Raw genomic sequence first — 15,835 nt, forward strand, 5'->3', positions numbered from 1 at the left:
AATTTAGATACATCATCATCATCATCATCATCAATCATCTTGCTGATTTTGACACCCCCACCCACCCCCGCCGGAGAGATCACTGCACCTGGTGATTTACAGCAATCAGCATATTGTGGACAATGAAATAAATTAAACAGCATAAACAATAAGTAACCAGATGCTCCTCCTAGTCAAAAGTCTAACTTTCTAAGCCTCTGCATTCCCCTTGTGGCACATCTAGTCCTTTTCATTCTGACTGCAAGTGTGTAGCTACAAGGAAATGCATCTAAAAGCTGGGCTTGGGGTGGGGTGGAGGGCTCGGTAGAATGAATTAGCAGTAGAAATAACATTTGATAACTTCTCTGTTAGAGGGCAGAGCACTTGTTCTTCTAACAACCTTCAGATCAAAGTGGTAGACAGTAGAGGGCTAAGTTTCCCTCAACAGGACTGCATGAAACATTCACTAAGCAAAAAGGATGTCAATGTACAGTACTTTTTTTTTCACTACTGTTTTATGTCATGCACAAATGGCTTTAAAATAAAATAAACAGATTTTAAACAGAGAGAAAATTAAGAGATCTGTAAAAGGCCTAAGCCAACAGGGAGAGGAGGAATCCTGCCAATATGTCATGGTGAGATTTATTGTTCACTAACCAGTTGCATCCTGTTAGCAACAAATATTCCGTTTCCTGTTTCCAGCAATTGCTGGGCCTTTTAAAGATTTTTTCTTCTTGTAATTTTTTTTTAACTATACAAATGAATTGTGTCACCTATCATTTCAGCTTATTACATATGATTGTTTAGTAACTGATAGTATATTTTGTTCCTCACTCAGGTTTCATCTTTTACACATAAGATTAAAATTACTGTGGAGTCCTTGGTGCTCTCCGAGCTTGGTTGTTTGCTTGCAGACATTTCATTACCCAAATAGGTAACATCATCAGTGCCAGTGAGTGTGGGGTTTGCTTCCTGTTTATATGCAGTAGCTTGCCCTGCCAGTGTTGGTGGGGGTGCAGTTTTCTCCTTGGTAGTTCCTTGATTAGGGTATTGTTTGTCTGTCTGATTGTCTGGTGTCAATCCCTGCTTATCTGGGTGTTGGCTGCTGGAGAGGATGTGTTCTGGTCTTTTTGTTTCCCTCTTAGCTTTTTTATCATCTCTTTTGAATGGTGTGTAAATGTGTTCTATGAGTGGAACCTTCTGAACTGATTAAAAATAGGCAATTGTTGATATCTTTGTGACAAGAATAATGGAGAGGATAGCTGTATATGCACTTTAATCTTCTAATGTGTAGATTATAACAAACAAAACAAATTGTGGAATTTTTCTTTGGGTACTTAAGGCAGCTGAATTAACATATATATGAGATTGGTTTATGAAAAATAATCCACACTTTAGATATTGACCCTCTTTTAGACTCTTCTTTTATGCCTCTCCTTTGAATCACACATCTAGTAAGTTCACCCAGGATTTGATGCAATCATTTGAAAAAATAATGGTTCAATAGGTATTGATCTAGCAGGTGCATTAAAAAAAAATCAACAAACGTCTTGTATTTTGACTCCACCCCCATTCCATGACCAAGACAGCATCTCCTTTACATACATCTTAAGGCTGTGAAGACCTGGCTTTGTGCCCAGGCCTGGGGCCTTGAGCGTCTGGATGGTTCCGTCTCTTGGCTGTATTAACATCCATGCATTGCTCGCTTGGCAGCCATGTATATTTATTTTGTATTTATTTTATATTTTAACTGTTTTAATTGTAATTGTTTTAATTGTTTTACAGTTTTATTGTTGTAAGCCTCCCAGAGTCACTCTCTGAGATGGGCGGCTATAGAAATCAAATAAATAAAATAAAATAAAATAAATAAATAAATAAATAAAATCTTCATGCAGGCTTTTCCATTGCATTCCTGTTAGCAGACTTTTTTTTTAATGTGTTTTATTTTCACCTGCCGATATTGCACATTTAGATGTTTCATGTGAATACCAGTTTAATAATAATAATAGTAATAATAATAGTAATGGTAATAAATTAAATTTATATGTCACCTGACTTCTAGTGACTCCCAGTCTGCACAAGGTGTGGACTTCCCCATTTTTATTTCAGTTCAGGAATAATTCTGCGTATTATTCATTTGTGCAGGTGAATTTGCCTCCTATGGTGAAATGAATAAAAGGACTACTAAACAGGGAGACCAAAGATATGCAATTGTATCATTCCTCACCACTGGGCCCAAAATCTTCACTACTGGATCCACAGAAAATGTAGGAAGCTATCATATATGATGCTGAGTCATGCTTATAGCCCATCTACCTCAATGGCAGCAGCTTACCTGGGTTTCAGAAAGGAGTTTTTCCAAACGTGGAGATGCCAAAGAACAAATCTTGGACCTTCTGATTGTAAGACATATGCTCTATCTTTGAGCCTCTCCCCATTTGTATGTGTGTGCAATATCAAGCCATGCCTTCAGAAGGGGCAAAGCTTGTGTTGCGATGACATGATGCTGCTTTTGCCATTTTCCCCTCTCTTGCGCTTCCTGTTCCTTCCTGAATATGCCTCTGGCTACAGCCTTTGCAGCCCTCCAGAACAGATAGGAACATGATCAAGATTTCCTCATGATTTGTAATTGCATTTGATTTTGTTAAGAAAGATCTCATTATAAACAACTGTGCTATGGAAGCATACGCTTGTCCACTCACCCAATGATTTCCAGAGAAAAGAAGCAATAAGAAACATGCAATAGAATGTGAAATAGATATAATAGAGGAGTAGAATATATGAAGCAAATCTATCTGTCTATCAAATCTATCATTTTGACTCTTAGCAGCTGAAAAACAGCAAAATGCAAAATGCTGTATTAAGAATGCAGTAATTGTAAAACAACATCAAAATATATCATAGGAATCTATCAACACACAAGAGGCCACTAACTACTCATGCTTCTCTCCCTGAATGGCCATTGCAAAAAAAAAAAGTTTTCAAAAAGTTTTGAATATTGGGAGTGAGGACACAGATCATATTTGTGGTAGGAGGGCATTCCATTGGATTACCTATTTGGAGTTTCCAGATGGTCTTCAAGGGAATCCCAGGCAGGACACATTCCACTAGCTTACCCATGAGGAGACCAGAGCATACGTAAATACAGTTAGTACTTTCTGCACCAGGAACTGTCACAATTGATACACCAGCCACAGGTGGGCAAAGGCTCTTCTGCCCATAGTTTCTAGTAACAGTTCCAGCAGAATTTGAATGTCCAGGAGCACCCCTTGATCGTCCACCAGCTCTTGGTAATACCCTCGAATCAGTCAACTTCTGAATCCACAGTCATGCCATCTTGGAAGACTTAAGTCTCAACCTGTTTCTTCCCATCCAGACCCTTGCAGTGTCCAGACACCAGATCAAGATTCCCATTGTATCTTCTGGATGATAAGGAATAGAGATGTACATCTGGATGACATCTGCATATTGAAAATACTGAATCAAAACCATCAGATAACCTTCCCAACAGCTTGATGTGGATGTTAAATCAGATAAGGGAAAGGGTCGAGTCCTGTGGCACCTCATAGCAAAATGCCCAAGGGCTTGACATCCCTCCCCACCCCCTGCCTGGAACTGTCCACTAAGGAAGTAGTTGCCACCTCAGAACAGTTCCCCCAACACTCCCAGTCCTTCCAGGCAGTCCATCAGGTGTCAGTGGTGTGGAATGGTGTCAATGGTGTGGAATGACACCAAATAATACAGCAGGACTAGCCCCCCCTCTAATTCCCAACACAGGTTATCAATGTGGTTTCCATCCCATGCCTGGGACTGATCTGTGACTGAAAGGAGTCCAAATAATCCATTTATTCCAGAGACTTTTGTAACTGACATCCTACTACCTTCTCAATAACCTAAAAGCAGCGGGTTACTGTCAGCCTTATCAGGTACATCAAATAGGAAATATGACCACATGAGCTAATTCTACTTTACTGTAAAGCTACATTAACAGAATCTTGCAAATCTGAAAGTACAATTCTCCCATTGTCTCCTTTATAGAATCTAGGAAGGTCCCTTCTGAGCTTCTTGCCCCACCCACTATCCAACTGTGAGCTATGCTCTCTTATCTGACCATTCCCTAGGCAGCATCTCTTTGCCCCATCTCCCAACATCTTTCCAACATACCATTACAGTTACAGATTATTGACAGGTTAAAACAGACCTTTCAGGATTGGTACACTAGGGGAGACCTGCTCAGGACCACATCCTATCAAGAATCCTAATTGCCTCTTTATTTCAAAAGTCATTTAGGATTCCAACAGAACCACTGGGAAACTCCCATGCCATCTGGAAGCCAGTTGGTTCCATCAAATGCCTGGGGCAGACCTATTTTATTAATCCCATCCCCCAACAGATATTGGTGCTGTCAAGTAACTCCATGATCACCAGAAAGTGATGTATCCACTGCAGTGGGGTAGTTCATATATACCCCACCATCAGATCATGTTTCAATCATTCCAGAATACAAACCAGCTCTAATGTGCTGTCCCACCTCCTCAGGTATTGGGTCTTTGATGATCTGGGGCAAACTTATGGTTACACATATAGTGCACATATAGGCTTCATATCTAGCCACCTGCAGAACTGAACCTCTAGTGGCTGCCAGGATCTTGAAAGACCTCCACAAATTGTTCTCCTGCTTGTCTCCAAGGCTGCTGCAATACCTGAAACTTGGGGGAGTATATCTTGGTCAGGGCCACACAAGCCCATCCTCACCCACCCAGATCATCCTTAACAGTGGATGACGGTGATCTTATTGCAAATACATCTGGTACTCAGTACCCTCAGCCTGAGACCTACAGCCTACAGCAATCTGGTTACCTAGCTCCTGTGCTGAGAGCAGAGGCCCAGAAGAGGGGATTGGTCTCAGGGTTCTAATCTCTCTCCTTTTCAGTATCTTCTGCACTATCTCCATCTGCCCTACAGAACTGTGATCCTTTCCCCTTCTCTACAATCCTCCTCTCTTTCCTTACTCCTCCCCTATCCCAGACTATCTTTGGTACTGCATGCTGGCATCCATGTCCTATTTTAAAGTAACTCTCACTCTACCCTTGACTACCATCCCTCACTCTGCCTCTCTTCTCTTCCTCCCCTCCCACTCCCTCTGCTCTCACTGAGGCTGGCAGTTAAGATGTTTGTCAGACCTTTGATGTAGGCTAGGTGAGGAAACAGTATGTACTACTAGAACTCTTCTTTATTGTTATAAGATTTAATAACTAAATCTTGAAAACTTGACAGTGTTTCTCTCTTCTTCCCTGTTGTACCAAAGAGAGTTGAGGCAAGGTAATCTTGAGTTTCTTCCTCACCCCCTCCTGTCTCTCTGAGCTAAGTTCATTTTTCCTGACAGCTGCTACATACTTTATTCATAACTATCTCTGTATTCCTCTGCAAGACTGCCTCTAATCAATGCCACCCAATACACTCAGCCTGGGGAACCCTTCTAGCCAGGCACATCCCCCTTGGGTGCAGGACATCTTCCCAAACTTCACTCCACCTTCTGTCTTGAGTTGATGATGAAAGAAAGAAAGAAAGAAAGAAAGAAAGAAGAAAGAAAGAGGAGAATATAAATAGAAGTAGCTGTCAAAGAGTGAAGAAGAACAAAAGCTGTTTAAAATGATGTTATTTCAAGTTTAATATGTTTAAAGTTTAAACATATTAAACTTTAAATCAAGTTTAAAATCAGTAAAGAGGGTATGCCAAAGGTGAAATGGGGCAATATAAAAGACAGCATAAACAAATGGGCAGAGGAGGTAAAAATGGAGGGAGAAAGATGGCATTCCTGATAGAAGGGAATGATAGTCCTCAAACAATGATAATCCTCATTAGTCCTCTTGTTTTTGAGGAAGTGCAAGAGAAAAAAGTTTTTTGGCACTAAAAGGAGTTACAGATGTAAACCCACTTTAATGGGAGATAATTTTCTAATCCCCTTTCCTTTTTGACCACCAAGCAGATCAACTTTACATTGCTCTCCAAAGGATTCATTTTGCATTTTCCTCCAGTGTATGAAGACATGCTGCTCTCCTCTGGATCTAGGACCTAAGGGCTTTTTTTTTAAATAATAACCAAGGGCTAAAAGCAGTGAAAAAATTGAATGATTCTCAAAGTATGTCAGAAGCTGAATTACACAATTCTATTTCAAGATGCATTGCATTTCCATTTAAGACTAGTAATTTGTGACCAATTTAGGTCAGACAGCAGCAGTAATGCAGCTCTCTATCATAAAAACATTCTATTTTCATCTCTTTTTTTTTTTTTAGTCCCTTTGCCTCCACTTACCTCCTCATTATATTTATGCTCACTAATTGATTCTCTAAGGCTCTGGGTTCTTATTTATTCATGCAGGAAGGATGAATGAGGAGTAACACAATCAAGTTGGACATGTAAGTGTTCCCAAAGCCTTTTATTATTTCCAAAAAAGAAAAAAAAAGTCTCTGTGCCAATCAGATTCTCCCACCATACTTCACTGCTTTCAGTTTAAACAGGATACATTCCAAATAGACCTTGGGCTGGCTCATACACTCATGTTCCACTGCAGTGTGAAATGCTGACTTAAATGTATGAAAGAGCCATCAGAGACAGATTTTTTCGTATCCCATTCAGTAAGCTATCAAGTGCTGGGAACATTTGTATTGACGTGCTCATGTGAAATAGCCCCTTCTCTCTCTACACTGCAATTTTCTCCCAACATTTTTTCCTTTAAGGTTGACAAGGGCTAAAGTGGAGAGACAGTTATGATGATTTGTTTTCACTTGGAAAAGAATTTGGTGTGTTTAGGTGAAGACTTCCAGCTCTCCACCCTACAGCAGCCTTGCTGCCTTTCAGCTACAATTTTTATTTTACCAAATCTCATAGAATGAGCAGCATTCTGGAGGAAAAGAACCGCCAGTAGTGATAATGTACCAACATTTAATTTTATTTTGGGGGAGAATATGGCTGCTGTCATGGCAGGGTGGCTGCCAATAAGTATTGCATCTTTCCCAAAAGGTGAAAGAGAGGGAGAGATTTTGTCCCTTTTGTTTGTTAATAATTCCCAAATTGGGTAAGTTTCACCATTCTGGAAACTCATCCCACCCTATTTATTAGATGTAGGAGTGAAATGTAGAAGAAAGCAGGAATGTCGACATTGTGGGTCAATGAAATTAAAATGGCAGATGCTTCTGGGCTTTGATCACCTGGTTGCACCCAACATTGTGCCATTGTTGTCTTGGACCCTTGCACCCTCTGGAAAAAAGACATGCAGGTTCAATCCTTAACATTTTTAGTGAAAGGATACTATGCCTGAGAGAGATTGTAGACAAGCCTTCTCCAACCTAGCATCTTCTGTTTATAACTCTCACCATCCCCCAGGAATATGGCAGAAAGTAATGTTGAGACATTTTCTCTCATTGCTGCAGACTTCCCACACTTTTTTCACTGAAACATCAAGGGCAGAGATAGGGAGGAAGGTGCATAGGTATCAGGTCCTTCAAGGTTGCAAACTCAGGAAACAAGACACATTTAGATTTCTGAGATGAACTTTATGGCTACTAGGGTAATGTAACAGAATCTTGAAAAACAGACAAAGCAGTTCTCCAGATTATTTCATACTTAATATGATTAAGGCAGAGTTACTCTGGGTTTTTTTTTTAAGTCTTCCTCCTCTCTTGGACTAAGGATTCTTTTCTCTAATGGTCCAACTTCTTCCTGCAATGATTTGTCTTCCTCCCCACTTTCCCAGGGTCTGTTAGACATTCCATCACAATGGGAGGCCACTGCTGAAAAAGCCTAATGGGGGGAATTTCCCCATGACATTTTCCTTCAAGAGTTAGTTGAAGTGTGGGAAGCCAAGGATGCTGCAAATCCCTGTACAGTGAAAGACAGGACATACCCATATAGTTTTTGTTCACTATGTAACTAAATAAGTACAAGAACATTAAAGATAAAGGTAAAGGTTCCCCTTGACATTAAGTCCAGTCCTGTCTGACTCTAGAGGGCGGTGCTCATCTCCGTTTCAAAGCCGAAGAGCCAGCATTTGTCCGTAGACACTTCCGTGGTCATGTGGCCGGCATGACTAAATGGAATACTGTTACCTGCCCGCCGAAGTGGTACCTATTAATCTACTCACATTTGCATATTTTCGAACTGCTAGGTTGGCAGGATCTGGGACTAGCAACGGAACATTACATATGACCAAAGAAGATTTCTTCAATATTTTCTTCTCTTTTGGAAGAATTTCTTAATCAAATTCTCTTTCATCAAATTAAATTAGAACTGGTAGGAAAAAATGCAGGAGAAATGTTCAGCTCAGCACTAGAAGCAGGGGGCATGAGGAATTTTCTTAACTTACTACCATTCTTGTTGAACTGATGGAAGCTTTCATTGAATCAGGAGCCTTCTGTTAGTTGAAGTGACCTTAACTGGATAGAATCCTATTTAAATAAAAACAGTTCCTGGGAATTTAGAAGGTTTACAGATGAAGAAACTTAGAGTATGATAACTTATACAATACTATTGTCTGGTTGGAATAGAATTAAAAATATAGCAACGCATCCATGATAAAACAACTCATGGATTTATTTTATATGTTTATTTTTTATTTTATTATGATAAACTAAACAAAAACAAAATACAAATACAGACAGCAGAATTAAAGGACAATTGTGTATGGCCTCCTAATTGTTAAGCATTTCAATAATAATTTCAGTCAAATTTATTGATTGTTTTTAGCTCTTTGTATGTTGCCCAGAGTCTCTTGTTTGTCAGATGGGCAGCTGTACAAATTTGATAAATAATTAAATAACTAAATAACAAAAATCCTAAAAGAGCTGTTGGGGGTAGGGAGGTCCAGAAATTGTATTATATGAAGAACAATTCCAAAAACACTGACTAGCTCGAAAGTTTTCTCCTTTGCCTGTTTCTCAAAAAAGACAAATTTAAACATTTGTCAACAATCCAGTATTTCAAATCAAAGATAGATAGTTCCTTCCAGATAGTATTGTATACTAACTCATGCCCCAGCATACCCACATTCATGACAACTATGATAATACATGATTGTACTGCAAATTCACATATATACTACTTTACTATAGGGCTATGGAAAATAACATTTTCATTTCATTAAGATAACATGTCCTCATCAAATTAACACTGTACAGCAGCTTCACTGCTGCATTCAATCTACATGACAAAACGTAATGGCAGTGTGTGCTTAGTATGCACAGATTGTCTTGCCTGCTAAAGTTTATAGATTGATCATTAACAATTGTCCATTTTTTATCTTGTGATCTTTTTGAGCCCACATGTGCACCAACTACTTTTTTCTTTAATTAGTTTAATTTACATAGTTGAATCAAAATCATCTTCCCGTTCTTCCTTCTGTTTTCTCTTCATTTTTATCTTGGGTTTGCAAAAGCACACATGAGTTAATCCATGACATTTCCATATAATTGGATCTCTGGTTGTAATGCAGACAAAAAGAAAAAGAAAAAATAACAACCTTTGACTTGAGAATAATACCATGTTCAAACAATACTGGAAGTGAGATCAAACTGAGTTGGAAGTAAGTCCATATCCTCTATTTAAAAGATAGAATGCAGGCCTCAAGATTTAGCATTCATTCTCACAATAGGGACATTCTCAATTGAAACAGATATTCCTGCTGAAAGTATTGGAAAACATGAATAAACATTTTTTTTTTAAAGTTATGGATCAGGATACCAAAAATTTAGACCACTCACCCTTTCTGGAGTTATATGTCCTGTTCAGACTATGGGGTAACCAGACAGATTTCCTACAAAAAATTATTTATTAAAAGCAACTATTTACAATAATAAAGTCTTGGTGATTAATATGGCAAGACTGTTGAATCAAGACCACCCAGGCAATGATGGAAGAACAGGCAAGGCTGCAGGATCAGGCTGTGGCAGATCAGCAGGGCAGAACGCAGCTTTCTCACTGAATGAAGCTGCTGGGCTTGATGAAGCTAGAGTGCGTGGCAAGGCAGGAACTGGAGGCAAGAGTCAGTGGACTGGCACACTGACAGGACTGGGCTGACGCATGGAGGCTAGGCGAGACCAAATTGGAACCACTGGGCAAGGCTTGACTCTGGAGATTGAGCTAGACTGGACTGGAGGCTCTAGTCAAGGCTGAGGGCTGGAAGCAAGGCTGGACTGGACTGGAGATCCCAGACAAGGCTGAGAGCTTGAAACACGACTGGACAGGACTGGAACTCCTGGGCAAGACTGAAGACTCGAAGCACTACTAGACTGAACTGAGGGTTTCTGGCAAGATGGAGAGCTTGAAGCAAGGCTGGACCAGACTGGAGATCCTGTGCAAGGCTGGGAGCTTGAAGCAAGGTGAGACTGGACTGGAGATCCTGGACAAGGCTGAGAACTTGAAGCACGACTGGGCTGAACTGGAGATTCTGGGCAAGGCTGGGAGCTAGGAGCAAGGCTGGGTGCATGTCTGGATCACACTGAAATGTGGCAGCAAGGTCCGGAGCTGGATGTGAGGCTGGGCTTGACAGGAACAGCAAGGTAAGGATCCTTGGAAGGAGCTTGCGCAGAAGGCAAATCTTCGGTGGTAGAAAGCACTGGCGGTGATTCCACTCTGGCTACAGGTGAAGCTTCTGACGCAGGTAAGGACTCTTTTGCAAAGGCTGTGGGCTCGAAGGATTGGTTGTCTCTGGCAGCTTGCTCTTCGCGCAACTGCCTTTTATGCCAATCCTTTGCATTCCTGTTTCCTTCTGCAGCCAATCGAGCTGCCTTCTCCTTCACGTGCTTTTCTGCACGCCTTTCCTGCACGCTGATTGGTGGATTCAAAGTCTCCTCTGAAGATTGGCCAATCAGTGTCTCGAACTTCTCTCACTCTGCTGAGTCACTTCTGAGGTTTTTTTCCTCGAGTTCTGCCTGGTAAGTTTCGGTTTCCCCTTCTGACTCAGAATAGGTTTTGTTTTCTGAGTCAGAAGCCAGCTGAAACCTCACATTATCCTCCATACAGAGAATCCTATAGTCCTTGGCATCTCCACCTAGAACTGGAAAGATCCCATCCTGGAAAACCTGGAGAACTGCTGCAAGTCAGTGTCAGAAATATTGCTCAGTATGAGATAACTTCTAGTATTCCTGTGGCAAACTGCTTTTTAAATTAGGGAGTTTCCAAAACTGCTGTACGATACAGACGAGTTTGCTGTGTACATGTGTTTCTGTTTTCCTATTTCTTTCTCTCTCTCACTATCCCTATCCATGCATCTTTGAGTACATGCTTCAAATAATTATTTAAAACTTGGACATTTTGATGGATTAATTTGATTTTGACAGCTTCTGTTTTGTTTGGGGGGGTTGTGAGGGGATGGATCATTGAGAACATTTTTATGAGATGTAATCACTATTTCTGATGGTTTCTAGATTGAAGAGATTGACTTAAGGGATTACTTGATTAATACCTGTGTGGGCTTTGTCACAGGTTCTGAATGGTAGCCTATTGATCTTAACAAACTAACTACTTGGATAATTAAGATAGATAGATAGATAGATAGATAGATAGATAGATAGATAGATAGATAGATAGATAGATAGATAGACAGACAGACAGACAGACAGACAGACAGACAGACAGACAGACAGATGGTAGATAAGACAGTTAGCTGTGCAAGACAGACATATGCAATGAAGTCCATCATGCAGAGAACTTAGGGACCTGAAGTATATTTCATCAACACTCTTTCTGAGCATTAAGAGTATTCTATCATTTGAGAGTCTCTCTTTTTTCCTTTTTGGTATTTTTAGCGCTAAATCAACAAAGCTGTTACTGTCATTTTTTCAGTCAGACCGTCATCTAGTGGGAATGCAAAATTATACTCAGCTGCAAACTATTGACACTCCCCTTAACAAAAATGGTTTTAATAAATCTTTACATTTAGCTTCTGAGATTAGAGAGAGGGAGAGGGAGAGGGAGAGAGAGAGAATCTTTACCATGAAATATACAAGTATGTAAGTGTTTTATGAAAAGTTTTATTAACTTTACAAAAGAAGAATTGGCAGCGAACCATGAACATCCTGTACTTCTAACACGTGGTTATAAATTACATGTTCTTTCCAATAACATCTGAAAGAGAGACTGTAATTTAAATTTCAAAACCACTTGGCATACCTACTATATAGTGCTGACATGAAGTAAAGGGAGGATCTGGAGAGACTCAGACAAAGAGTGAAAATATAAAGACATCCTTAGCTTAAAAAGCTGCTGATGAATACAATTCCTTTCCAGCTGGACAGGGATCAAGTACTTGCTTGTCATCTCATTCAATGCACTGTTCAATCAGAGATTCTTCCTTTCAACAAAAAGGAAACTTAAGTGCTGCTAATCATCCCTTGTACAACTTTATCTTGCAGATACCTTCTTTATGTCAGGATATATATTTTTTTTTCAATGACCATTTGCCAACAGCAGAGGGATCAAACTTGTTATTAAGAACAAAATGCAAGTATGCCTTTACTGACTTGGGGTGGAGAGAGGGAGGGAGGAGAGCATTTTCATAGGTACATGTGTTATAACATTACATATAGCTTTATAATATTTAATCTGTTTTTTTAGAAAGGTATAGGCATCTACAGTACATCCAATCCAGACACCTTTGTGTGAAGCAGTGGGATGTGCATATCATTTGACATGCTAATATACTTTGCTGGAAAAAAAAAACCTGGTCAGTTTTATATGTTGATGTGCCTGTGATGTGGGAATTAAGACCTATCCTTTGTTGTTGTTCAGTCATTAAGTCATGTCTGACCCTTTGTGACCCCATGGACCGTAGCACACCAGGCCTTCCTGTCCTTCTCTGTCTCCCGGAGTTTACTCAGATTCATGTTCATTGCATCGGTGATTCTGTCTAACCATCTCATCCTCTGCTGTCCCCTTCTCCTTTTGCCTTCAGTCTTTCCCAGCATCAGGGTCTTTTCCAGTGAGTCCTCTCATCGCATTAGGTAGCCAAACTATTTGAGGTTCAGCTTCAGTATCTGTCCTTCCAATGAACAGTCAGGGTTGATTTCCTGTAGGACTGATTGATTTGACCTCCTTGCAGTCCAAGGGATTCTTAAGATTCTTCTCCAGCTCCACAGTTTGAAAGCAAGGCCTATCCTTACCAAAAATTAAATAAATTAACCTGCTTTGCATTGTGCACACACTAGGTATAGGCTGTCCATCTCCGTCTCCATCTCTGCATGTTGAGTACATTAGGAAGCAAGTTATTCTCACAAAATGGCCACTTTGGGGCTTGTCTGCACAAAATGGCTGCCATGATGGGTAAGTCCAGTCATAAACTATATACATTTACCAGAATGTAAGCTGGTCAAATGGTCCTTGTCCTTCATAGATGCTTTGTACTACCCCAGCTTACTTATTTTTTCCTGATTGAGTGGGCATACTTTAAAAAAAAATGTTGGGTTGCAGGCTCCTTTTATGAATCCATTTTATTCATGAGATTGGCTTTTGGAAGGCAGTTTCCCATTTATTTCTTTTCAGTTAAAAGAACTAAGAGGCAGGGAGTGGAGCAGATGTGAATGGTGTCACCCACAGCATCATTTTACCTTTGGTGATCACATTAGGTACTCTTCATATCCATACTACAGGAATTTAGGAAGCTTCCTTATACGAAAGTGGATCTTTTGGCCCACTAGCTCAGCCTTGTCTCTATTAGAAATAGATCATCTGTGGTCATACAGATTTTTGCTTCTCCCAGAAGGGCAAATGGCAAATGGCAAATTACCAAAGATGGTGGACGCTGATGTTCAACACTTTGGGAGGCCACTGTGCTGCTCACTTCTGACTGGAAACAGCTTTCCATGATTTAAACAGGGATCTTTCTTAGCTCTGGTTGGATTAAATGTGGGAGGTTTTATATGCCAAATATGTAATCTAATGCCATTCCTCTTAATGGAAAAGCTATGCCCAATCTTCATGGTACAGTAGTGATCACAAGGCATGTTGATGTGGGGGGCACTTCACATGCACATGTACATGTGAAATATATATTTAATTTTATAGAATCCCCTTGGCTTTGATTGTTCATATCCAAAGTACTTAAAGGATTTGTGCTGACTGCTTGATCCAAAGTATATGTACTAGGAAAACATTATTCAGTTCCACTATTTATATGCACCACCTCATAGATAAATTACATTAGTTGTATAATTCTTTTTCAGGACTCTGGATGTCATGTTAAGATCTGAGTCAGAGACCATTATATCTGAACTTGGATACGTTAATGATTTGCATGCTTTCAGTAGAAATCTCTTGTTCTCCCAAACTATAAAAGTAATCCATTGTGCCTTCAAACATTTGATAGTCTGTTTAAATAGTCAGTGATAATGGCATATGTGGTTAGAATAAATCCAGCTTTCATGCTAGAATTCTGGAAAAACATTTAACAAAGAGCTCATCTCTAACACGGGAAGCTGGATGGAGGGAGTTTTTCCACTTTGTAGGGCTGTGTGCAAGCCCAGAAGGCAATGCCAGTCAGTTTAACTCCTGGAACTGAATGTGAAACCAGACAGAGAGCCAAACCACAGACAATCATGCAGTGCTAACATTCCTTAAGACCAGTAGCTAAAACAACAGAAATTGAAAAACCAGTGGAGTATGAAGGATGGGGAGAAGAAAAACCAGTGGAGTATGAGGGGTGGGGAAGAAAGTGTGTTTTGTGCCATAGTTAGGAGGAAGGGAACAACTGCAAGCTTATGAAGAGAAGCCATCCAAAGGCATTCAGGTTTATTTTAGATGATGGAAAGTACATTTGCAATGGTTGCATTGCCTGTATGAATACATTCCTACAAGCTTTGGGACAATTATAATCTTGCAGCATCTTAAAAGGCTAATTAATTAATTTTCAGAATGCAACAAGACTTTTAAAATTATTTTTATAGATTCATATTAATATGACTGTTTCTCTGGAATTTTTGTTTTTGAAGTTTTCTTTGTTGATTGTGGGTACTGTGGGCTAAAGTGACATCTGTATCAACAGCTAATCATGGGGATAGGCATCTAGGAAAGGGACTGTAATGGGAATCATGCCAGGATAATATCATACAGTAGCTCCTGGACTTTGACCTTAATTAACAAGAAGATAAAGAGTATCATGAAAGCTTAGAAAAACTTGGGATTTCTGTGCTATGATGCATATAATGCACCATGGATAGAGGTGTTAGTATTGTACAATACAAGAAGGCATCTACTTGACATCAAAGTAAGGTTCAATCTCATTCACCAACTAATTTCCAAGAATCTTACTGAAAAATCTATAGTAGAGCTTGAAATACTAAATCTCCATAGCTATTCCTCCAACCAGAATACTGTCTCAAAATCTAGCCTTTCTATCTTATTATTGTGGTTAGTAGGGCTGTGCAGATTTTCAAGTGGATGTTAGAAAAGTCTCAAGCAATGCACTGCCTGCTTCTAAGAGACAAGCACCCCTGTTGTTTTCCTTCATCTACTTGACTTGCCTCCTCTGGCACATGCAAGGCTGGAAGACTTTGGGCCAGTCTCTCTCTCTCAGCCCTAGGAAGGAGGCAATGGCAAACCACTGCTGAAAATATTGCCAAGAAAACTGCAGGGACTTGTCCAAGCAGTTACCAGGAGTCAACAATGATTCGAAGGCACGAAAAAAAAAAAAAGAGGAAACTTATGGAAGGACTTTTTTTTTTCTTATTCTGAGTTATTTAGATTTTTTCTTCTTGTTGTTGTTAGACTTATCTTATTTTTTTATCAGTAAACTAAGGGAGCTGAGTAGTGGTTCTATTACCTGTCTTCCAATGTTCCTCATTTTCCCTGATGGCAGGGGTTTTCT

This window comes from Candoia aspera, chromosome 1 (genome assembly GCF_035149785.1).
Source record: "Candoia aspera isolate rCanAsp1 chromosome 1, rCanAsp1.hap2, whole genome shotgun sequence".
NCBI lineage: Eukaryota > Metazoa > Chordata > Lepidosauria > Squamata > Boidae > Candoia > Candoia aspera.